The sequence below is a fragment of the Rattus norvegicus genome, chromosome 2 (assembly GCF_036323735.1).
Source record: "Rattus norvegicus strain BN/NHsdMcwi chromosome 2, GRCr8, whole genome shotgun sequence".
In the NCBI taxonomy this organism is placed as follows: domain Eukaryota; kingdom Metazoa; phylum Chordata; class Mammalia; order Rodentia; family Muridae; genus Rattus; species Rattus norvegicus.
The window spans coordinates 222634256-222658106 of record NC_086020.1 but is presented as its reverse complement, the minus strand read 5'-3'; the positions used below and the strand labels follow the sequence as shown (position 1 = coordinate 222658106).

The 23851-nt window shown below is 45.2% G+C and overlaps 2 protein-coding genes and 2 long non-coding RNA genes across 10 annotated transcripts in view; 2 read left to right on the top strand and 2 right to left on the bottom strand.

The window, feature by feature from the left end:
• The window catches only part of Papss1 (3'-phosphoadenosine 5'-phosphosulfate synthase 1), a 142373-nt gene extending 130369 nt beyond the window's left edge, over positions 1-12004 (bottom strand). Inside the window, exon 1 of the mRNA XM_063281662.1 lies at positions 11709-12004. The gene's annotated coding sequence lies outside the window, so the exon portion shown is untranslated. The remainder of the gene's footprint in view (positions 1-11708) is intronic.
• LOC120100944 (uncharacterized) lies at positions 5033-8523 on the bottom strand. Of its 4 annotated transcripts, none has more exons than XR_010064440.1 (5): positions 8402-8523; positions 7889-8028; positions 7111-7747; positions 6247-6388; positions 5033-5292 (listed from the first exon to the last, which is right to left on the bottom strand). It is a non-coding gene; the product is annotated as an uncharacterized LOC120100944 (long non-coding RNA). The 4 variants fall into 4 exon arrangements; XR_010064441.1 differs by having other exon boundaries at positions 7889-7995; XR_005501313.2 differs by having other exon boundaries at positions 7889-8444.
• Positions 7882-8964, top strand: LOC134485969 (uncharacterized). Its single transcript, XR_010064442.1, has 2 exons — positions 7882-8030; positions 8442-8964. It is a non-coding gene; the product is annotated as an uncharacterized LOC134485969 (long non-coding RNA).
• Positions 12005-16302: 4298 nt separating the features above from the next.
• The window catches only part of Sgms2 (sphingomyelin synthase 2), a 74144-nt gene continuing 66595 nt past the window's right edge, over positions 16303-23851 (top strand). For 2 of the 4 annotated variants that reach the window (XM_017590934.3, XM_063281956.1), the window contains exon 1: positions 17103-18230. The gene's annotated coding sequence lies outside the window, so the exon portion shown is untranslated. The other 2 variants (XM_039102450.2, XM_039102451.2) reach the window with 2 other exon arrangements.

Sequence of the window (23851 nt, the reverse complement as noted above, 5' to 3'; positions counted from 1 at the left end):
GAAGACAAGAGCCATTTCCTGAGAAATGTGGATGTAGGGTCATAAAAGGATCAGGAAAAGGTGTGGGTCAGGACCTACAGCCTAGAAGAATGTTCCTTCTGAAGGCATGAACAAGTCCGACCCCAGACAACTTCAACAGTCCACTTCTGCCACCTCCCAACACTATAGCTTTGACATTTTAACTGCCATACCGTATCTAGTCCCTTGTGGTACTCAAAAGGGCCCTTTGACCATGCCTAGAGTCAATCTTAAAACCACTGTGCCCATTCTAAACTAAGGGTCTTATAAATCTCCCCCTGATAGCAATGTCCAAACCCCACACTTCATATGCATAAACTCCAGTCTTTCCTAGCTTCAGGCTTCTGTGGTGCAACCTGAATTCCATTCCGTTATTATGAAAAGTGAAGTGACTGAGTTCCTCCTTTTTGTCAGACATTGCTGTAGAACTGTCGTTCTCACCCTTCCACTATACGCTGGAACTGTTTGGAGAGCTGAAAAATCACTGTGTCGGGGACCCACCTGGAGAATCTAACTTTCTCAGTTCCGCGTATAGTTTACATTGGTATCCTGTCTAAGCTCCACCCCCACAGCTACCAAGCAGCAGCCAGGTATGCTCCGCCCCACGGTTGCCTGGCAACAGCCAGGTATGCCAGATTATAGAAGGGCTTGCTTGCCACATCCTCATTCTCTTTGTTCTTCGCTTCTTTGCTCTCTTCCCCTCTTCCCTGTCCCTTCTCTCATCCGCCACCCCCACCCCCTTTTCTCTCCAAATGCCCATAGTCGGCCTTCTTTCCTCTCTTCTTCAACTCTTCTTCTCTCATTAAACCTCTCCACGTGGATGTTGGCTTGGTGTACTCTGTCCCGGCTCGGATGGAGATTTAAACCCTAACATTGGTCCTAACATTAAACCCTAACAGTTTAGACAGTGGGACTCTAAAGATCTCCAGAGACCTAATGCACGGGCAAGTTAGTCAGCATTTCATCAGGTAAGAAAGGGCCAGCCATGAAGACAGATGTTCCATGTAGCCAGGGCTACATAGTGAAGACACACACACACACACACACACACACACACACACTACAGCTCCACCTTCAGTTTGGCCTTCAGCACTGGCAAACTTTTACCCTCTATCAACTTCATTTCTCCTTTTGGCAGTAGATATTCAAATCTTTCCCTCAGATCCCTAACCGGATCCTGCCTCATATTTCCAAGCTGATCATTCGACCTCCTCTTGCTTATCAAGGAAAGTATCAGTTCAAGCACGAGGTCCCTCAGCGTTCTTCCCTTCCACCTTATAACCACGTGACATTCATCTCCTTTCTGCCTTTATTTCATTCTCTCCCCCTTGCTTCTTCTATGCACTGCTCACGCCCCGCCTCCGGGATCTGCTTAAGTAGTCCGTTTCCCATCCCTTCATCGATGTGTCTCCTAAAAGCGGTTTCAACAGTTACATTCAGAACCTGTTTCTCCACTTGGTCCACTACAGCTGCAGTTAGATGCAATGCCTACCACCCAAAGCATTGGTTCTCAACCCGTAGGTTTGACCCCTTTGCGGGTTGAATGACCCTTTCATAAGGGTCACCTGAGACTGTCAGAAAACATAGATATTTACATTACAATCTATAGTAGTAGCAAGATTACAGTTATGAAGTAGCAACAAAGATAATTTTATGAATGGGGGTCACCACAACATGAGGGTCGCAGCATTAGGAAGGTGAGAACCATTGGCCTAAAGCAATACTTCCCAACTTACCCATGGCTTGGCACCCACAGTAAACTATTCCGTTTATTTATCATCCTGAGACAGCACACACGCACGCACACACACACACACACACACAAAATGTCACCCTAGCACCTTCTGCTATAACAGGAGCCAAAGCTTAGCTTTCTTCCTCCAGTGATTGCTCATGGCTCACCTGACTACCTCGGCATATCAGATGGGAAGGCTTGCTCCACTAACTGCTTTGACGAGAGGAACCCATGGCCTCCATGACAAGTGGGAGCACCTCCTCCTCTGTCTGTTTCTGTTCTTTAGCAGAGTTTACTGAGCATGAAGAAGGGCCCTTAGTTGAAAATGTCCAGAGTTTAGTCAAGATCATTTGGAACTGGAAAGCGGGCTCCTTCGTTTTGCTGTCTCCTCCATTAAACTCTAGTGGTGTGGGAGGACTCCGCCATCAAAAGCAATGCCTGGGAATCTATAGTGAGATTGTTACCAGAGAAAGGAATCACTGTGGGCAAAGGGGTGTAAAGCTCTGACTCGCTAAGCGACCAGTGCACGGTGACATCCAATCATTACTCTTCATCATGCCAAGCACAATAGCACATGCCTGTGATCCTAGAACTTAAAAGGTAGAGGCAGGAGGATCAGAATGTAAGGCCATCCTCAATTACAGAATGAATTTAGAGCTAGCTGGAGTTGAATGAGACCCTGTCTTAAAAAGTAATAAGTTTTTAAAATTACCACACCCCTAGGATAAGTCATAAGCTAATTCAAAATAAGAAAGATACATCACGGACACAGAGAGATATGGCTGTCTTCTGAGGAGTTCATGCATCACAAACCTAATTATGACTTGAGCAGCAGCAGTGTGCGTGTGTGTGTGTGTGTGTGTGTGTGTGTGTGTGTGTGTGTGGTGTGGTATGTGTGTGTGGTGTGGTTCATTTTCTCAGCCCCATTCCCTAGGCACTTAGCTTTCACAGGCACCAGCACCTGAACTTGCTTTTCTTCGGATCTCTAGAAGAGGTCCAGCTGGGAGGGCAGGGGCACTGAGATGGGTTGGTGTACTTCCGTTCTTCTTTTTGCACAGTTTTGTACGGCTACAATCCTCCATCTATGACAGCCTAGCTCTCTTGACTCCATAGTTCCAACCTCCTTGTTTCTGGAATTTTTCCCTCTCTCCCTTTCCAAGTTTAGAGGTGGTACAGATATCCCAGAATCTCTGGAATGACATTTGTTAATATTTCTTACTATATCTTTATTCAGTATACTGTATCCTTTGTAAATAGTATCTGTATTAAGCTCATTTTGGTTAAAAATATATATAATTTATATATATTTATTTTATATATAATTATATATTGTATATATTTATTTATATAATTATAATTTATTATTATTTTATATGCATTGATCTTTGCCTACATGCACGTCTGTGTGAGGGTATCATATCCTCTGGAACTGGAGTTACAGACCGCTGTGATCTTTCATGAGGGTGTTGGGAATTGAACCCAAGACCTCTGGAAGAGCAGCCAGAGCTCTTAACCACTGAGCCGTTCTCCAGCCCTTGGTGAAATGAGTCTTTTCCCTTCCAAGGTGCTGACTGTGAGTTCACTTATTTCTGTGAATATCACTGTTATCCCAGGATTGTCTCACCCTCTGCTTATTTACAGCTTTAATTACTTAGTATGTAGGAGAGGTAGTGAGAAGTCAGAAGCTAGTCTGTCCGGATTGCCAAAGCAGTTAAAACCAGCTCAAACCAGACTGGCATGTTGCCTATAGCCATGGGAAAAAAAACAAAAACTTTGAAAACATATACGTTAAGATATGATCACTTTATGGTAATTGTAATTCTTATGTGTTTATCTTATTTTTTTTCAATTGTATTGGGAACACAGAATACAAGAGTATCTTCTAGCCCCTTCTCTTCCTTTTAAAACTCAACCTATAGTGGTTACTTGCTAAATGCCTGTAAGACCAATGCATTAAAAAGTGAGTGAAAATATAAGAATTCAAATGTAAATACTGAGCAGGCTGTTACTAAAACCCTAAATACAAAGTATGAAAATGAAGTTAGTTCTTCCCTTTGAGCCTAATTAGAAGAAAAAAAATATGTCAAATAAAGTCAGACAAAGGAAGACAGCTCAAATGAAAAGGACAAGATTCATTGTCCCAAAGACCCAATGAAAGAGGCTGGGAAGGTGGCTAGAAGGATGAAGAACTTGCTTTGTGAGCTGGAGGACCTGAGTTCGAATCCCCAGAGCTCACATAGGTAAACATTCGTGCATCTGCAATGCTGGTGCTCCTGTAGACAGGAAGGAGGTGGAAAGAGGAGAATCCTTGTGTATAGTACACACTCACCCCAGTGTACAGTATACAGTGCAAACAAGGTGGACAGTAAACACAGATACTCAATGTTGTCTTCTGACCTCCACACACTCATGTCACAACACTCACCCACATGTGAGTATTCACACATGAATGTGCACTTACATACATCATAAACACATATACTCTATACGTACACATATATCATGCACAGACATCATATGCAATACTTTATACATATACATCAGGCACATGCATATACATGAATATATCATGCACAGATATCATATGCAATGCTTTATACATATACATCAGACACATGCATACACATGAACATATATCATATGCAGATATCATATGTAATACTTTATACATATACATCAGGCACATGCATATCTCTCACACAATTTTTAAAAAACAGTAAAAATGAGATGAGTGTGGGAGAAAATGAAGAATTTCATCTGGGATTGTGTAAGTGTTGAAAAATTAAATAAAAAAACATTTAATTTTAAGAGTATAGAAAATACTTTTAAAAGAATGATAAGCGAGTACTCCCTTCCAAATCTATAATTACTTGCTACTCAATACCAAATGCAAACTAGGGAGTCATGGAAGCTTAATTCAAGGGGACAAGTTCAGCTATGATAAATGAGTCAATGACCTGTGAGAGCCTCTGGATCCTTTTCAGCAACGCCATTAGTCTGAACGAAAGGTGTTGTTTCATGCTAAATTTATAGATCATATTTATGGTCTATACTGTAATGGCCACTATCTGAGAACACAGCTAAGACTAAGACTGCTGAACAGGCTATGGAGAAGTCAAATATTTAACCTTTATTACTCATCCCTTAGCATCTCTTTGTCCCTGACCATAGTTAACTACAGAACTAGGAAGTTGTAAAGATAATTGTTGGAAGATTTATTACATGCTTGAGGTCATTGCCTGGATGTTCTTTTTATAGAAAGCGCAGCACTGTATAATTATTATCAACCCTTTATTACAGAGCAAGTGCGCATGTGCGAGTCAGCTCGGTACAGTTCTCGTTAGGCATTTCCACTTCGGCTTCCAGCTGAAAACTCAGCTCTCCGTAAGTTAGCGTCTTCCAGTCACCCCATCCTTCTTTACACACTAACTTTGTGCTTTCATTTGCATCTCAAGTCCATTTAGGAAAGATGAGTTGACAGAAGGTGAGTCTTCAATGGTGGCTTAGGAAGCTTCCTGGAGGAGGGTATGTCGGAGTTTCTAGTTGAAACAAAGTTAGGGAGACAACTAGGAAAAACTCTGAAGCAAACGGTCGAATCCTGGCAGGCTGTCTCCACGTGTCCTCCAGGGATTTGCTTTCCTGGGGCACACACCAGAATCTGAAGGCTGACTTTAGTTTTATCGCTAGAGACTCGGCTCTGACTGGCTTTCCACTGACAGACTTACAACTCGTATGTAACAGAATACTCTTAGAAACATGAGCTGCAGGGGACTGCCCAGTCAGTAATTTGCTTGCCTTGCAAGCACTGAGACATGAGTATGATTCCCGGAATCCACATTTGAAAAGCTAGGCATGTCGATGGACACTTGTAACTCCAGCACTGGGGGAGAGGAGACAGGAGGATTCCTTTGGGCTCACTGGTCACCTAGTCTAGCACAGCTCTGGGCCAAGGAGAAGACCCTACCTTGAAAGTGGTGCACAGCACTTCTGGGGACAAAACCTGGAGTTGTTCCATTGGCCTCTATGCAAATACACACATGCAAGATCACACTAATACCTTGAAAGATAATTCTCTTAAAAAAAAAAACTGGAATGTAATTACTCAGCTGGTTTATGACTTCGCTTCCTCTAACCTAGAGTTTATACCAGTCAAACAGAGAAAGCAATCAACAGTGGGTGGTGGGATGACCTTCAGTCTTTAGGGGAGACTTTGGAAAGTCCCTTTCAAGACGGTACTATCCTTGATGGAAATCATGGTTAATATTTACTTAGTGTCACATAATTTGCCTTGTTTATATAGTCAAAGAAGTGGAAGACATTGTCTTAGGCTAAAACTTTCTGGAGTTTTCTTAATGAAAGAATCACCTTGGGGGTTGGGGATTTAGCTCAGTGGTAGAGCGCTTGCCTAGCAAGCGCAAGGCCCTGGGTTCAGTCCTCAGCCCCGAAAAAAAAAATGATTAAATGCCTATATAAAAAAAAAAAAAAAGAATCACCTTGGGCACTGCTTTAGTCAGGGTAACTATCGCTGCGATGAAACATCATGACAGTGAGGGAAGACAGTGAGGGAAGCTTTTATTCAGCTTACACTTCCATATCGCTGATCATCATTGAAGGCGGTCAGGTCAGGGCAGGGTCCTGGATGCAGAGACCACAAAGGAATGCTGCTTACTGGCTTGCTCTCCATGGCTTACTCAGCCGGCTTACTCAGCCTGCTTTCTTACAGAACCTAAGACCACCCACATGAGACCACCCACAATGACCTGGGCCCTCTCCATCAATAACTAATTAAAATGTCCTACAGCCGGATTTTATGGAGGCATTTTCTCAATTGAGGTTTCCTCCTTTCGGATGATTCTAGCTTATGTCAAGTTGACACAAAACTAGCCAGCCCACCACTCACATGCTTCTCCTACACCTCCCTCGCCCAATATTTTAAATACTGTTATAATTGATTTCCCCTGGCCAACAACCACCCCACCCATTGCTACCCATGGAGGACATGCTTCTGGTGTAAACTCCAAGACCGAATAAGCCTTGGTAACTAGACAGCCAACACTGAGGGTAACTCTCATTTCTCCTGCAGCTTCTCCCCTGTACTTGTGAGCATTCCTCTTATGGCTACATCCTCTTCTGGTCTGTCTTTCTTCCATGTGCACCCACAGCTGTTAGCATTATATGTTGCCATTTCTTCTGCCTCTAAAAATGCCACCAGACAGTTAGGACCCACCTAAGCTAATGGCCTAGTTGTCATTTAAACTTCTCTTGAAAGGAGATGACAGATGGTCTCCTACTTTCAGGGCCCCGCTTACTTTTTTTTTTTTTTTTTGACTTTACAGTAGCTCAAAATCAATACTCACAACTTAGAAGACAAAAGTACTTCTTCAATGTGGGTTATCTCCTGAGCCAGCAATGTGTGGTGTGATCCTCGTTTCTGATGTCACAGAGCGACAGCCCATCTCAACTCCCAGATAGCCATGAGATTATGTAAGTTTTAGCAGGTGGGTGTACTAATCTATTTTCCACTTATATTCTAGGCACTAGTGGGTTATCTTGGGCTATAATGAGTTAAGGAACGGGTGCAGGGTTACATTCTGGTATACGGGGGCAAGGGCTTCAATGTATGAAAGGGGTGGGGGGGGCACAATTCAGCCCATAGCATCGATGAAGTGAGCACAGCATTCATGCTTCCCAGTCCCACCTTTTATGTTGCCATTGCTCCCCAGGTGTTGGTGAGTCCCCATTAGTTCTCTCCTCACCTTCCTTTCCCATTCATTCTCTTCAGCATTTTTGGGGGGGAGGGGATCGGTTTGGGTTTTTTGAGACAGGGTCTCAAGGAGCCCCCACTGCCCTTGAACTTGTGATAGTATGTAACAAAGATAATCCTAATCCTCCTTCCCTCACCTGCTGGGATTACAGGAGTGTGGTGATTTGAATATGCTTGGCCCAGGGAGTGGCGCTATTAGGAGGTGTGGCCTTGTTGGAGGAAGTGTGTCTCTGTGAGGGTGGGTTTTAAAAGTAAAATGAATGAATGAATGAATGAATGAATGAATGAATAAATAAATAAATAAATAAATAAATAAATAAACGAAATTATAGTCCCCTGTCTCCCCACCCCCCCACCCCCAAAAAAGAGACCTTTCTCCTAGCTGCCTGGGAGACGGTCTTCTCCTGTTTGCCTTCAGAACAAGATGTAGAACTCTGAGCTCCTCCAGTGCCGTTCTTGCCTAGAGGCTGCCTGCTCTCTGCCAGGATGATAATGGATTGAATCTCAGAACCTGTAAGCCATATTTTGGTCATAGTTTCTCTTTACTGCAATGGAAACCCTAACTAAGACAAGAAGTATGCAAGATCGCCTGGTTTATGTAGCACTGGGGAATCAAATCCAGGGCCTTATGAATGTGACAAGTCAAGTGATCTCCCAACTGAGTCACAGCCCTAGCCTCCATTCTATCAAATTCTGAACATTTTTGTCATTCCCAAAGCCCCGTGGTCATTAGCAGACACTCCTCATTTTACCTCAGCCCAAATGGTATAAATTTATCTTAGGAATGAATTTGCATTCCTTACTGATCAGCCCTCGGGAAGCCTCAAAACTGAATCAGGACTGCACCCAGCCACAGCTCAGCCAAGACCTCAATGTCACCAAACCTGAAGAACATCTTTGTCTCTATTTCACTTGTTCTCTTAGGAGCATCTTCCTCAGAACGAGGCTTTTCCTGGGTTACCTGACGAACCTTCTGGATTTCGTCTCTCTGTGGGTATGTATTTAGCCTCCTCTGCTGTGGGCCCCTCTTACCCAACAATATAAACCACTTGTGTGACATCTCCACTTACATACTTCACACTTCAGACTCATCACCTGCCCCCACCTCACAACCTTCTGCTGCCCCGCCGTCCTCTGCCTTGCACCTGAGTCCTTGCATCCTCCAACCACTCAGACAAAACGAGGAATCCTGCTGGCTCCATCCCTACATCTGATTGGTCAGCATTTCCTGTCCATTTCCTTGCAAACCCATTTGTGTTCCTTGCTGTCTGTCATCATGGCTCCACCAATGAGACACTGACCCCCCAGACCGTTGCAAAGCTGTGCTACTCTCATTCTGCCCCTCCCATCCTCTCCAGAAGTGACGTGGGGTTGCTCATGCCAATGAAAGGTGGTACACTGCCTTTTTGCTTCTTTTCTGAATACCCCAAATACAATTATTTCATATGCAACCGTTTTATTCTCAGTGCAGCAGGTATTAACTCTAAAGTAACTGTTTACTAACGATAAAGACCATCCAAAGGCTTTTTTTTAAAAAAAAATGTATGAAAGAACGCAAAACAATTGAGTATTCTCAAATGAAGAACTAAACAGGTTTAGAGAGACTCAACACCATGTAATGAAAACACACACATCTTAGAGGACCAGCAGGCTGCTAACAGGATCGCAAAGACGGGACGGACGGAAGACACACGGATCAAATTTGGAATGGGAGGTGTACGAGGTAGTGAGTTTTCTCAGAGTTTTCAGTTGCTCCCTTAGGTATCGTTCTGATTTTTTTCCTTTGGATTGATCAGTCAGTTGACTCTATTGACAGGACACAAGTTGGTTCCATGTTGAAGAAAGCATACAGAGCAAAATATAGAGAAATGTCTTCTGATCTTCCTCCTACCCTCTTCATTCTGAGCTCCCACCTACATAGTCACTGCTATGATTTAGTCAGAACAGGGCTGAGAGCCATCTGATATTTTTAGTAATTTAAAATAATCCAATTTATTTTTTAAACACATTATTTACTCCCTCCTTCTTCCCTCCATCCCTCCCTCCCCCCCCTCGGTCTCTCACTGTCTCTGTCTCTCTCTTTCTGTGTGTGTGTGTGTGTGTGTGTGTGTGTGTGTGTGTGTGTGTGTGTGTGTGCCACAGTGCATTTGCAGAAGTCAAAGGACAATTTTGGGAGTTAGTTCCCTCCTCCCATCATGTTGGTCCTGAGGATGGAACCCTAGTTGGCTGTTAGGCTTGGCAGTAAGCATCTTTGCACCGAGCCATCTAGCTGACCCTTAATTTTAAAACTATAAAAAAAATATTGTTTTTTTTTAAAGAGCTTTTACCAGAGTAGGTGAAGTTTAGGAAACAGCGCCTGAGAGTATGAACACTGGAGACAAAAGATTTGGCTTTATGTTCTATCAATGCCATTTCTCTTTCTTTCTTTCTTTCTTTCTTTCTTTTTTTTTTTCTTTTTCTGGAGCTGCGGGCCGAACCCAGGGCCTTGTGCTTGCTAGGCAAGCGCTCTACCACTGAGCTAAATCCCCAACCCTCAATGCCATTTCTCTAAGGGACATCTCTGGTCACAATATCACTTTCCCTTAATGTTCTCTTGACTCATAAAGGTTACTGGGAAAGACTAAATGTGAATACAACTGGGGCAATCTGATTAGACCCTTGTACTTACTAGGCCAAGGTTGTTCGATATGGCTTGTGGGAAATGAATCTTGACCAGGCACAGGTTGGAGGGGTCACCGCTGTGACAAGTTTTTTGCAAGCAATCAGACTCTTTATACCAGTATCAGAAACAAAATATCAAGGTGGTTGAGAGGAAAGAATACAATGGTGGTTGCCAGGATTCGTTAGCTACCCAGGGTACACAAGATTAATGTCTAAGACCAATCGTCCTGTCAGATTTCTTTGCTTCATTGACTTTTAAGGAGCGTGGAGAAACACAGAGGTGGTCTGAATGTTCCACTGCCTGAGTGAGTGACTCTGTATCACAGGAACTGGAAGGTACATTGTGCCCCAGGGCTGCTGACTCTAACCTGAAAGATCTCATGAAGCGTGACTCTCAAGGCAGCCCAGGTCAACCCAGGACTCCCTGCAGTCCTGTGCTTAAATAAGCATTCAACAAATAGGAAGCTTTGCTCCTTGGATCACCCTGAAGATGGTGAGTCCCATTTAAAAAAAATGCAGAAAGGGGGTACCTTACCTTTTAGCTGTATTTATTTTATTTTGCTTTAGAAGTAGAAGCGAGCTCCCAGAATACATGGGCTCAGTATAATTCCACTTCCTGAGTTTTAGTATTGCCTCGCTTGTGGGGGTTTTTGTTTTGTTTTGTTTTTACTTTTTATTGATTTTCGTGAGTTTCACATCATGTACCCCATTCCCACTCAACTCCCCTCCCCTTCCAATCTGCTCTCTGCCCTTGCAACCTCCTCCCAAAAGAAAATAAGAAATAAAAATAAAGAAACAAAACAGAGCATAGAGAACATCTCATCACAGAAGCTGACGTGTGTCGCAGTGTGTCCCTGGTATACCTTACACACCCTTTTCACACACATCTTCACTTGCAAATGTTCACTGCAATGAGACACTGGTCTTCTTCAAGGCCTGGCTTCTGCTAGACTACAGTACTGGATCCTCACTGGGATTCCTCCCGGATATCCTGCTGTTGCCCTGTGTCATAGAGATCCTGCAGCTTTGGATCTGCAGGACCGGCCCTTTAACATGATTCAGCAGTTCACAGATGAAGTAGGTCTTGGGATGGGTCACCTCAAAGCCCTGGATCTGGGTGGTAGCTGAGTTGGTCATCCCACCAGATCTCCTGCACCCACGCCATCAGGGCGAGCTCTCCAGCACTGCCCTGGCTAGTTCACCCAGCCCAGTGAAGTCCGCAGGGTCATCTCTTCCACTCTCCTGCCACCGGGACCAGCTATCCTGTGCTCCAGCCAGTGAGAGGTAGGGCCAGCTCTCCAGAGTACCTCAGCTAGTGAAGGGCAAAGCCAGCTCTGCACAGCCCTTGGACGTCAGTGTGGTCACTGGTGGCGGCCCAGACCAAGGATGTCTGTATGGTCTTTAATGATATGAGCCATTAACATGGACACATACCCTCCTGCTGAAGAACCACAGACTCAGACATGGCCCTCAGCAGCAGCATGACACTTCACCGTGACCTCAGACCGGGAGGGGGGGAGGGCTACTTACAACAGGGTGTGCCTTTCCTCCTTCACATCTCTGGTTCGACCTATCTTCATAATGCTCAAACTGCTCTTCTTCTCTTTCTGTCCCATCTGGCCGTCCCATACTTGCACACTGCAGTGGCTTCCGCTGTGGGAGGGCCACGCGACCAGCGGGCCTCTGGTTGTCTTCCACTCGAGCCTAGTGATGTAGTGGCAGATGGTTCTCTGGGTGTCCTTCACCCAACTGCTCAGCATGGCATGGTATCAAGCAAGGGTGGTGGTGACGGTGGTGGTGGCGGTATCGCCACCATCTTCCAGAGTCACATGATATGGAGACAGGAAGTGTTCTGGGTGTCTTCCCCAGCCTGCACCATGCATGGCAAGGCTGTGGGTGGCGCTGTGGATGCCGTCCTCCACCTGCACTGTGTTTCGTGAGCAGCCATGAGTCTCTGCATTCGCCACTGTTCACTGCAAAGAGATGCTTCCAGGATTAAGGCTGAGGGTATCGTTTGTTTACAGGTATAAATACAGATATTTAGAAGTCAGTGGACACGGTGTAAACTCAATGGAACAAAACAGCGAGTTCCCCCTTAGGTCCAATGATAAGTGGTTTTGATGAGTTTAAAATACCACGGTTCCCTCCTGGGGGCCTCCGATCCAATCAGAGAGCATTTGGTTGCCCTGTCATAGCTTTGCCACTATTGTGCACCTTGCCTGGCGGGTTAGTATTGCCTTGCCCAGGGTTCCCAGTGAAGTCCGCCCTTTTCCCTCCTGCAGTCTGCACAGTCCCTTCTGGCACCGTGAACTATCCCACCAGGGAGGAAGTGTTCATTTAGTTCTAGTTCGATTACTCTATATCGTGCAACTGAGGTGAAGTACCTTTAGTCTCATCACCTAGTTCTTGTGGGTAACCAAGAAGAACTGCAAGAGCTGTGCCGTTCTGGGGGCCACTGGAGCCTCCCCGAACATCAGCTCATATGAAAGTGTTCCACTTGGTAATGGGGTCTTTTTTGTTTTAAAGTAACCCACAGCTTCTGGGAGCTGATACACAGCAACTCAGAGTATCTCCCTTCTAATTAGTTAACCCCTTTCCCAAGAAACCTACTGTGCTTTTTAATCGAGTTACAAGACAACAGATTCCCATAGAGCTTTTCCACACAGCCTTTATTTCTCTGGACCTCCTTATCAATCTTTCATTCCCACACTCCTCTCCCTTCTTAACCTTTTACCACCACCCCCCAGGCAGTCTCCCTCTCTGCTTTCATTTTTATGGTCCCTTAAGGCACTGCTCTACCGAAGGTTTCTTTGTGGAACTAGCTGCAGGGCACACGTGGAGGTCAGAGGACAACTCTCTCCTTCCACAAAGTGGATCCCAGGAGTTGACCTCAGATTATCAGGATGGATAGTAAGCACCTTTATTCACTGAGCTGTCTCCATGATCCTTTAGTTTTTGTTTTGTTTTTAAACTTGAGACTGCTTTCTACAGTGTGTTCACTCTTTACCCTCCTCAGAAGAATGCATAAGGTAGACCTACATTATTCCTCCCCACCCCTGCTGGTTATGTAGTATTTCATAACAGAATTCCCTTCTCCTTTGTTCCTTGTGGTTGCGCATTCCTTTATTTCCTTAACAATTCTATGCCAGGTGGAGTACAGGACATCAGGGAAGTTACAGAAAACACTTCCATTAACATTCCCATATAATGAGAGAGAGAGAGAGAGAGAGAAGGGAAGAAGGAAGGAAGGGTGGAAGGAAGGAAAGAAGGAAGGAAGGAAAGGAAAGAAAGGAGGAGGGAGGGAAAGAAGGAAGGAAGGAAAGAAAGAAATAAGAAAGGTAGAAGGGAAGGAAGGAAGAAAAGAAATGAAGGAAGAAAAGTAAGGAAAGAAGAAAGGAGGGAGGGAAGGAAGGAAAGAAAGAAGAAAGGAAGGAGGGAGGGACAGAAGGAAGGAAAGAGAAGAAAGGAAGAAAGGAAGGTAGGACAGGAAAGAAGGAAGAAGGAAGGAAGGAGAAACCGCCTTTTCCTATTGCTTAGGAATGCTTAGAAAGTACATTAGGTGTTCCTTAGATACCATGGGCACCAAGTAGAAATTCGATAAAAATTCACTGGTTAAATACCTGACTCTGGGTATGTTGAAAGCAGAAGATAAAATAAAACAAGGAGAAAAGTACTATTTTCTCTGTATTAATCAGTTTGTTTTATTAAACCAAAAAAAAATATTTGTAAAAGCTGATTTACAGTGTGCTCTGTCTTAGAAAAGGAACTGACATGAACCTGTTTACCTACAAGCTGTCCTCTCTTCACAACACCTTTCCAGATAGGTCTCACTATGTAGCCCAGGCTGACTCTAATGCTTGATCCTCTCAGCAATCCTACTCAGGGCTCAGATTACAGCTATGTAGCACCACACCCAGTCCTCCTACCACCCTTTCCTCTCAGAGAAGCCAATTGAGTTGTTCATTTCCCTACACTAGGGATCCAACTCACAAATCTAGCCAAACTTTACCACGAGCTTTATTTCCAACTCCTTTCTCTCCTTTAGAAAGGTCACCGACATTATTTTTTTTTTTAAGATTTCTTTTGATTTTATGTGTGTAGGTGTTTTGCCTGGTGCCTGTGCTGGCCAGAAAAGGGAGTCCGGTTCCCTGGAACTGGAGTAACAGATGGTAGTTGAGCCACCATACAGGTGCTAGAAATTGAACCTGGGTCTTCTGTAAAAGCAACCAAGCGCTCTTAACCTCGGAGCCATCTGCCCAGCCCAAACAAACAACATTTTAAAAGATGTCGAACCATGGATTCCGTAAACTTTGGTAGGTTGAAAGAAAAAGAAACCTCTTTCAGTGAAAAGTAACTGTCAGAACATAGGCATTAAGAAAAATAATCTGCTTTCTTTTTACATTTTTATTTTATGTCCATTTTTACTTGCATGCATATCATGCATCCTGTGTATGCAGGGCCCATAGAAGCCAGAGGAGGGCATTGGGTCCCCTGGGACAAGAATGACAAGACAGTTGTAAGCTGCCATGCAAGTGCTGGGAATTGAAACCCACCCCTATTCCCTAGAAGAGCCAGTACTCTCTCCAACCCCATAATCTGGAGTTTTAAAAGTCAGTGAGCAGCACAGAAAAACTACACCAAGCTCATTCATAAACACACTCTTACTCGTTTGTATTTTGCTTGTTTTGAAGTCAGGGTCTAATGTAGCACAGATTGACCTGAGGTCCCTATATGGAAGAAGTCAATCTTGAACTCCTGATACTCCTGACTCTGGCTCCCGAAAGCCAGAATTAAGGGAGTGCTTCAACACACCCCACTTTATTTTTCTGTAAATGGCATGACAGAATAGGCCACTGAAAGCACAATAGGACCACATGTTCCAAGCTCCATCAAACAGCCTGTGGCACGGAGGCCATGGAGAATCTGAAGCAATCATCCTGCAACAGTATGCCCAGGGCTGAGGGCTTTGGGGCTCTTAAAACTTCACCCATGTACACAGTTCAAAAACCCTACAATTTCCGTTTATCTCAGGTCTTATACCTATCTTCCTAATGTACAAATATTTGAATTATAAAGTAGGAGGTAGGCGGATTGTTCACCCAGGTTCACATAGACTCTTGACCCTCTCTGTCACCCATGGATCAGACACTAAACTTCTGAATTACATCTGTGGTTGTCTGGCGTGGGGGGGGGGGGTGTTGGTTCAAATTTCCATTTACTCGGTCAGCATGCTAGGAAACCAATCCATTTCTATTGCCTTCTGGGCACAATGCCTAGGTTTTGTAAATGTAAAAAGGGACTCCTTACTGCAAAGGAAAAATAAACCCAAGGAAAAGAAATCTCAGTGTTGACGCTCTTTTTCTGGATCCCAACCTTTCTGTGGCTCAGAGACAAGTGCACTCCCCCACAATGAAGTCTAACCTGTGGTAATCGCAGGAGAGGTTCACTTAAACGTCAGTGTTTGGACATCATCTCTGACCTGCCAGCCTCGCACCTCCCTCGGGGTTCTATTTTGCTGCCATTGGGTTTAATGATTATTGTCATAAAAAATACCCACACGAAACGCCAGAAATGCTTATTATTGTTGGTGTGGTTATTATTGTTGTTGTTGCTATTGTGGATCATGTTAATCCCCATAGGACAGTCTGTACAATCCTACACGTGCGAACCTAAACCAGAAAGGGAAGTACGCAATGACATAAAAAACATTTCTATCAATTAAATTCACTGGAGGTTTAGCCAGTTGCCCGGATGCCTAGTTACTCCCTCCAAGAGGGCCATGGTTGACTAAAAACTACCACAAGGTGTGGAAACAACTTCTAGGAAATGCCGAGCCTTGGCCATTTTTAGGCAGAGACAACCCTTCCTTCTATCTAATTGGTGAGGTCATCCCCCCCCGGGGGGGGCGCACATATGGACACTTGTGCCCCCAAGGCAACAGAAAGGCACAGGTTCATTTAAGTAGACAGTCACTCTTTGAATGGTCATTCTGGTTCCGGTTTCTCATCCTTGTGAAGACGCAATTCACCTAACGGAGCAAATGATAAGGTGGTTAGCATCATTAGTCTCATTAACTGGGAACAAGCACCCTTCCAGCTCACCTAGAGGTGCCACCAGGCCCTTGGTGACTAACCTCGCCAGGCAGTCTTGTGATGTTTGGAAACCCACCCCCTCGACCTAGGCGGGGCACCACCCCTTGAGTCAGCGCCGGTGCCCCTGGCCCGCACACGTCGCAATTAGGAAGCAGTTTCCGAAACCCGAGGAGGTGTGGAGGTGGCTTATCCCTTCCCTGCCCCACCCCTGAAAGTTACTGGGAGCGGCACCCAGAGAACTTTCCCAGATTGATCCCCGCCCGCGTTCAGGGAGGTCTGCCCTGCTCTGCGCTCAGCCTGCGGCCGGGAGCCACCTCGTGCTGCCTGCCAAGCCCCTCCTTCGCTGCATCTTCTAGGGCCGCAGAGAGGGAGGGAGGGTCGGCTGGGATCGCCTCCCCGAAGAAGTCGCACCGGTTTTTCGAGCTCGGTTAGGCGTCCGGAGAGACTCGGTCGCTGGAGTCGTGGGAGCCCGCAGGAGCCTCGGGCCCGGGGTGAGTCACGGCTGGGAGCAGGAGAAGGCTGGCGAGAGTGCGAGAATGAATGATGTCAGGAGCGCGCAGGGCGCGGGCTGGGAGGAGGGCGGGCCCGCGGTAAACAGAGCTGCGCGCTGCCCGGGGCTCCGCCGGCCGGAGACCCCGCCCTCGGCGCCGCCGGAGCCGCCCGGAGCCCGGCCCGCTGCGGCGCCCGGACTGCGGCCTGGGGCGGAGCGGCTACCTCTGCGGGCGAGACCCGCGCAAAGTTTGCAGCTCTCGGGCCCGGTCCCCCGGGTCCTCCGCGCCCAGCGAGCGCCCCCGGCGTGCGAGCACCGGCTGCGAGCGGTGAGCGCCGGGCCGGGAGGAGGATGGGCTGCGGGCTGCGCGTCCTGCGGAGCGCGCGGGGACGTGGCTCCAGCGGGGGACCTGGCTCTGGTCGCCACCGCCTCCCCCAGCCGCCCCGCCCCGGGCATCCTTGCTCATTTTCCACCTGCTGGGGGTCAGCTAGTGGCTGTCTCTCCTCCCAGCCTGCTGCTCATTCATTTGCGACCCATTTTCGGGTACTTGGTGGCGGTGTTGAAATGGCACAGGTTAAACCATAGGTTGTGCAGTGCCGCTCTGGGGGGTCAGGGTTGAAGTTCAGGTGGTGGAGGAGAGACTGTCACTCGCTGACGAGCTGTGCACTAGACCAGCTCCAGGCTGCCCAAGGGGACCTCTCTACCTTTGGGGTTCAGACCTGAGCCCCTTAAAGAAGGGAGACTCGGTGTGTCAGCACAGAGAGGTGGGAGTGGACCTTACCCTGTCACAGTCTGTGGGTCCGGTGATCGTTCTGTTTCAAAAGCAAATAGTTCAAATGTTATTTCCTGTAATCTTTTATTAATCCGCCATTCCTATATTTTCAAGACTTGTTTATTTCTAAAATGACCTCAAAATCATGGCATGTGTTTGAAATTCTAAAGAGGCTCAATTTTTTTGTCAGTGGGTTCGGATGGACTTTGAATCTTTCTTTAACTGTTCTTTGGTTTCATGATTAGCTTCATTTAACTATTCCTGAATCCTCGGTTATGTTAACCATTCCAAACGGATAAAAATGACATTAGAACCTCCAGGACAAACAAAAAACAAAAAACAAAAAAACCCCGAAGATTAAATAAGGATTAATGAGGTTAGTAATTGAGGATGGAAAGTGCAAAAGTCTGAACATAAACCTCTTTCTTCAAAGCAAACTTCAATAAATAGTAACTCTTGACACGTAAATAATAGCAAGTTCCAGTTGGCTTAGGTAAATGCCAGTTTCCTTCTGACAGACCTGGCGGGCCCAGGTTAGCACGTGAAATACTGTTGTCTACTCCCTTAGAGTGGGAAGGGAGGTTTTCAGGAAGTTAAACATTGCTGGTGGATACCTAAGAAGGTTTTGTCCCCACCCAGTAAGTGTTTAAGAGACATCAAAGCAGAAGGACAGAGAAGGAGCCTGGACTTTGCAGAAGGTATTTGTAGTGAGCTCTCTGCCATTTCTTTCTTTCCTCTCCTCTCCTTTCCTCTCCTTTCTTTCCTTTTCTTTCCTAGAAGCAAGCAAATTTCGTTTTTGTTTGTTTTGTTTTTATAGACCATATTCCTTGGTCCACTGATAAAGTCTTATTTCACAGTGATCTCCTAAGTAAACGATGTGTTTTTTTTTAAAGAAAGTTAATATTTAATTTACTGTTAGTTTCATTTTTAAGTTAAACTGGTTGACTTATGAACCTTTAGAGAAACTCAGGAACACCAGTAGATTGTTCACCGTGTTCTGAGTTTCTTTTTCCCAGAGCTTGGTAAAAGCCCTAGGAGGCATTTTGGAGGGATCAGAAGCATTTGTTCTTGTTCTCACTTGATTTTTTTTTTTTTTTGGTTCTTTTTTTTTTTTTTTTTTTTTTCCGGAGCTGGGGACCGAACCCAGGGCCTTGCACTTCCTAGGCAAGCACTCTACCACTGAGCTAAATCCCCAACCCCTGTTCTTGATCTCATACCTATAACCTGGTAGTGTGGAGAGTGGGCAGTGGCCCTGGGGATGTAGGGGACTCAAGGTGGTTGCCAGGCCCTGCCTTAGCTCTCATTCTGTCTGTACAACTTTAAACAAAATATACAGAGAAATTCTTTTCTTTGTTAAGATAGACAATGAGATACAGATTATGACATTTTTTAAAAAGTGATACATTGAGGCTATATTTTGAAGGGGAAAAGAGGGAGCGGGGAAGAGGAAGAGAGAGGGAACCAGGAAGGTCAGTCTTACTGTGTAGGGCTACTTGAAAGTGAGACCCCCCTGCCACAGCCTCCCAAGTGCCGGGAATGCAGATGTGCTCTACCATGCCCACCCCTCCCCCCAGGAACAATTCCTAAGAATTCTGGACTATTGAAAGCAAAACTTTCCTTTATCTTCAGGTGGAAATCAAATCCTGAACTATGAGTATCAAGTAGTATTCAACTCATATTTGCTGAACATTTATTAAGCAACTATTATCTAGCGAGTGAGAAAATGGAGATCCCGTTGCTTCCCTTGTGACTTACAAAGTCCAGTAGAATAAAACCCGAATATTATGGGGTCCAGAAGCAGGAAGGCTGGGAACTGTGAGGGAGCAGGAGACTGAGCTATGCTGGCTTGCCTCTCTAGTGGCCATCTGATGGTACTTCAGCTGGAGCTCCTGCGTTCTTGTGGGGCTCTAAGGATACCTTGCTTTACCTATTGGAGAGTGTTGACTAGTTTAAACGATGTAAAACAGACCCGTTGGAATGAAATACGAAGGGTGTGTTTACCTCAACTAAGATTTATTTCCTATTAACAAGGAGCTAAGGTCGATCTCTAACAGGATTACCATGGTGTGTGACGGTCCCCACATCCTCGTTTTCCTTATATTAGAAGTAATGTTAAGAAATATGTAGGAAAAAATGGGCCGAATAAATCTGTTTTCCCCGTAACAATCACATAACCGTTATAATTTCCTGGTTTTCACATGTGAGTGCACGTAAGAGCTAGGGCTAACGTGTGGAGAATGTTCTGGGTGGTATGACCTGCTTCCTATACCTGATCTCTGTTACCTCATGAGAGGGATTCTCGCTCTCTTGTGAAGGGGTACTCTGCTTGCACGGATGTCTGTGTGAGCATGCAGCGCCCAGGGGGGTCTGAAGAGGAAGATAAGATCCCTTAGAATTTAGAGTTATAGATGGTTATGAGCCTTCATGTGGGTGCTGGGAATCAAACATGGGTCCTCTGGAAGAGCGGACACTGCTCTGAACCTCTGAGCCATCCCTCCAGCAACAAGGCAGACCTTCTCACTTTACTTCTGACTGGGGAGAAAGCAGTTTGCAGCAGTTACTTGAATTTCCCAAAGTGAACAACTTGAAAGTTGTCCGATATAAAACTGGGCGTATTTTCTGCACTTTCTAACTACTCCACCCCCACTCCACTGTAACCGAGTCTTCACTAAAAGATTCTCACCTATGTTTGGTTTTCCAAACCAGTCCCACATTGTGGGACACCAAGTTTGTCTCCAGTTTTCACTATTTCTAAACATTTCCCTTAGTTTTCATTTTAATTGTGTTTATGTGTGTGGGTCTGTGCACCCGAGTACTGGCATCTCTGAGGCTGGAGGTGTCAGATCTCCCTGGAGCTAGGGTTAGAGATAGTTGTGAATCCCACCACAGAAGGTGCGAGTAATCACTCGCTGGGGCCCTCTGTATACCCACTCTTAACCGCTGAACCCTCGATTTCACTATTTTTTTTAGCAGCTTTGCATTAAATATCAATATGCAACGTGGTCATTTTCTCAGTCGCTTTGCATTTTAAAAAGTAAAAAAAAAAAACTATTTAACTTAGCTGTTTTTCTACAAAGGCCATTTTCAGACTCCGAAAGAAACGTTCTGTTGTCTGTTGAATCTTTAGGGGAGATCAAATCGGGGGGGGGGGGTGCTGCTAAACTTGTGCTTTTATCACCAACTCCATCCCCAGTCCCTCTGCTTTTTTCTTTTCTTAAATCTCAACTTCCGTGTTCTTTCAGCTCCAGGATCAACGCTGGGGGAGTTGCCCAGTGGGGTTCTGGTGCATTATACTGAGGATTATCTGATGAGAAGAACATTCCAGCTTTTCTAAAGCACCACTTATGTTTTTATATTAGTCAGAAGGCTAACCTTATTTTTATTTTGAGGAAATAGAGCAGAGTAGAAACGTGTTCATTTTTCCAGGCATCTCTAAAAGGAAATTTTACTTCTGTTACATCGTCAGTACCGGCGAGCTGATCTTTTCAGATATTCATGTTATCATATTTAGTATGTTAGGTTTGGAACAAATTGTGTTCATTTTATATTATTTATTGTTTGCCCATTTTGTTTGTTTTGAGAAGCGGTCTCCCTCTGTAGCTCTGGCTGTTCTGGAACTCTCTCTGTAGACCAGGTTGCTCTTGAACTCACAGAGATCCTCCTGCCCTGCTTCTTGGGTGCCAGGATTGACGGCATGAGCCACCCCAGCTGCCGATTGTATTGTTTTTAAGTCGGTAACTTTCAAAACTTTTTCGATTTAATGAAAATACAAGGAATGCCCATTGTTTTCATTGTGAGCACGGTACATTTCTATTTATAGAGATTCTCAAGCTGTACAAGTGTGTCACGCCTTATTTGCTACTGAGTCAATTGTCCATGTTGCCTCAGGCTTCTATCTCATTTCTAATTCCATCTAGTTTGAGCGAATGTTATCTGGGCCTCGTGACATGCACACCCTTTATCCAGGCCGGTGAGTTCAAACCCATTTACATAATGAGGTCCACGTTAACCAGGGCCTCATAGTGAAATCCTGTTTCAAGAAATTAATTAGTTAATTTATCCCTGTGGTTTTTGCCAAACATATTAGGATGTAAGGGGTGTGGAATTCAGCCTCCTTCAGATATGGATTCTGTTCAGCTGAGTAAATATTTTCTACCGTGGCTTGTGAGTCAACGGAAACCTTAAAGGAACAATAAGGAGAATTAAAGTGTATATAGGAAACCACATGTGGTGGTTTCCCTTTGCCATTTGATGATTTACTTATAACAACTTGAAATATAGCCTTAGAATTTGTTTATATAAGTTGTACTTAAGTTGATATCACATATATTTTTTCAAGCCAAAACTTTCTACACATTCTTTTTTTTTTTAAAGATTTATTTTTTTACCTGTGTCTCCTGGAACCCACTTTCTAAACCAGCCTGGTCTTGAACTCTCATAGTTGCAAACGTTTCTATGTAACCCTACTTGCCCCTGGGTTACCTTAAAGAACACCTTCCACTTCCTGGATGTAAAATGGGAATGAAATGGTATTTGTGTCAGAGGGGAATCATGTGAATTATGCAACCTAATGTGTAGAAACCATTCGGGGAATGCTGGCATGGCCATCTCCCCACACACACACACCCCCACACCCTGTCCTTTTTTTGCTTGTTTTATTTTGTTTTGTCTTTTGTTGTTGTTGTTGTTGTTGTTTAAACATAAAAGCTACACTTCTAACTTAAAAAGAGGTTTCAATCCTAGGGCCTCAAAAGTTGAATATTTCTTTACCAAGGTGGCTCACTTCTTCTGTGACAGCTCGTCACTCTCCCACTCCTGTCCTTTGTCGTTAAAGTACAAATGTCAGGGGTGATACACTGCCTTGGGATGGGAGTGCCTCCGTGGAGGCTGGCCAGCTTTCGAAGCACAGGCACAGTATGCTCGCCCTCCCTGCGGGTGGGCAGATAAGGGGAGTGGGTAGTGAGAGTCTATCACGGCTGGTACTGCCCCTCCCAGATCATTGCCTTCTGGGAAATACTGTACCATGGGCACCACTGTCCCTGGGACTGCAAGGCCGTTAGGAATCACAAACCCTACTGTCCTCGCCGCTGTGTGTCTTTCTTTAGGAGGCCCCAGACAGCTGTGTAACAGGGCTGCTACTGTCTTCTGTGAGGTCCTTTACTCAGCAGGTTGTTTAACTGCTCGGATGGGCAGGGCCTGCCGCTTTAGCAAGCTTAATTGCAACACAAGATGCCGTTTTGGTTAAATTAGTATATCGGCCACTTCTGGGAAAATGCCACTCTCCGCGTTTTCATATATGTAAACTATGTCTCCTAAGGTACATTCGTTAGGACTGAGAACTGTGCCATCTCGGGACAGAGATTGGCAAGTTAGAGGCAAGACTCTGGATCATTTAAAATTTGATTGAACCCAGTCCTTAGAACTGTTAGTCACTGACTCCTGAAACAAGACAGTGGGATTAGCTTCGTTTTATTTAATTTTTTTTCATCATTTCATTTCCTGCCCGTTGCAGGGTGCGTGTGCGTGTGCGTGCGTGCGTGTGTGTGTGTGTGTGTGTGTGTGTGTGTGTGTGTGTGTGTATCACAATGGGTTGTAGACCTGTTAGGCCAATACTCATCCACTGAGCTATCCCCAACCCCTAAAGATCCCTTTGATGTGAGAGACAGTGGGGTGCTTGGTAATGTTAGCGAACCTTAGAACTAACTTCTCTTCTTGTTCTGTGGTGCTGAGGTGAACTCAGAGCATTAGCGTGTCTGCTCAAGCCCTTGGTCCACTGAGTAGCATTCATGCTCCAGAATTAGGTATCAAAGGGAGAGGCTGGACCATGGAGCCCAACCACTGGGGGTTAGACGTAGAATCCCACTGTTGTGGCGCCCCTGCTACATATGGAATTCATTGAGAGAAAGATCATACCCAGACGAACATGCTGTATCTCAGCTCCTTATACCCTAGCCCGTGGACAGTCATGGCTAGAGCACGGATTCGGAAAATGTGTATGTTCGATTTTCAGGATGCTGTTGTCAGGTGTTTGCTTGGCTTTCCTGAGTACAGGAAGGGAGAAGGTATTTCCCCTTTCTGTCACATAGGCTGAGCAGTAAGAACAGTCTTGGGCCCTCTACCTGACAAGATTTTTATTGGTTTAATTTTTTTTTCATTTATTTTATATCTGTGGATGTTTTTTGCCTGCATGTTGTCTGTGCACCTGGAATGCCCACAGAGGCCAGGAGAGGGCGATAGTGTTCCTGGGACTGGAGTTTCAGATGGTTGTGAGCTCCTGGGAACCGAACCTAGGTACTCTGGGAGAATAGCTAATGCTCTT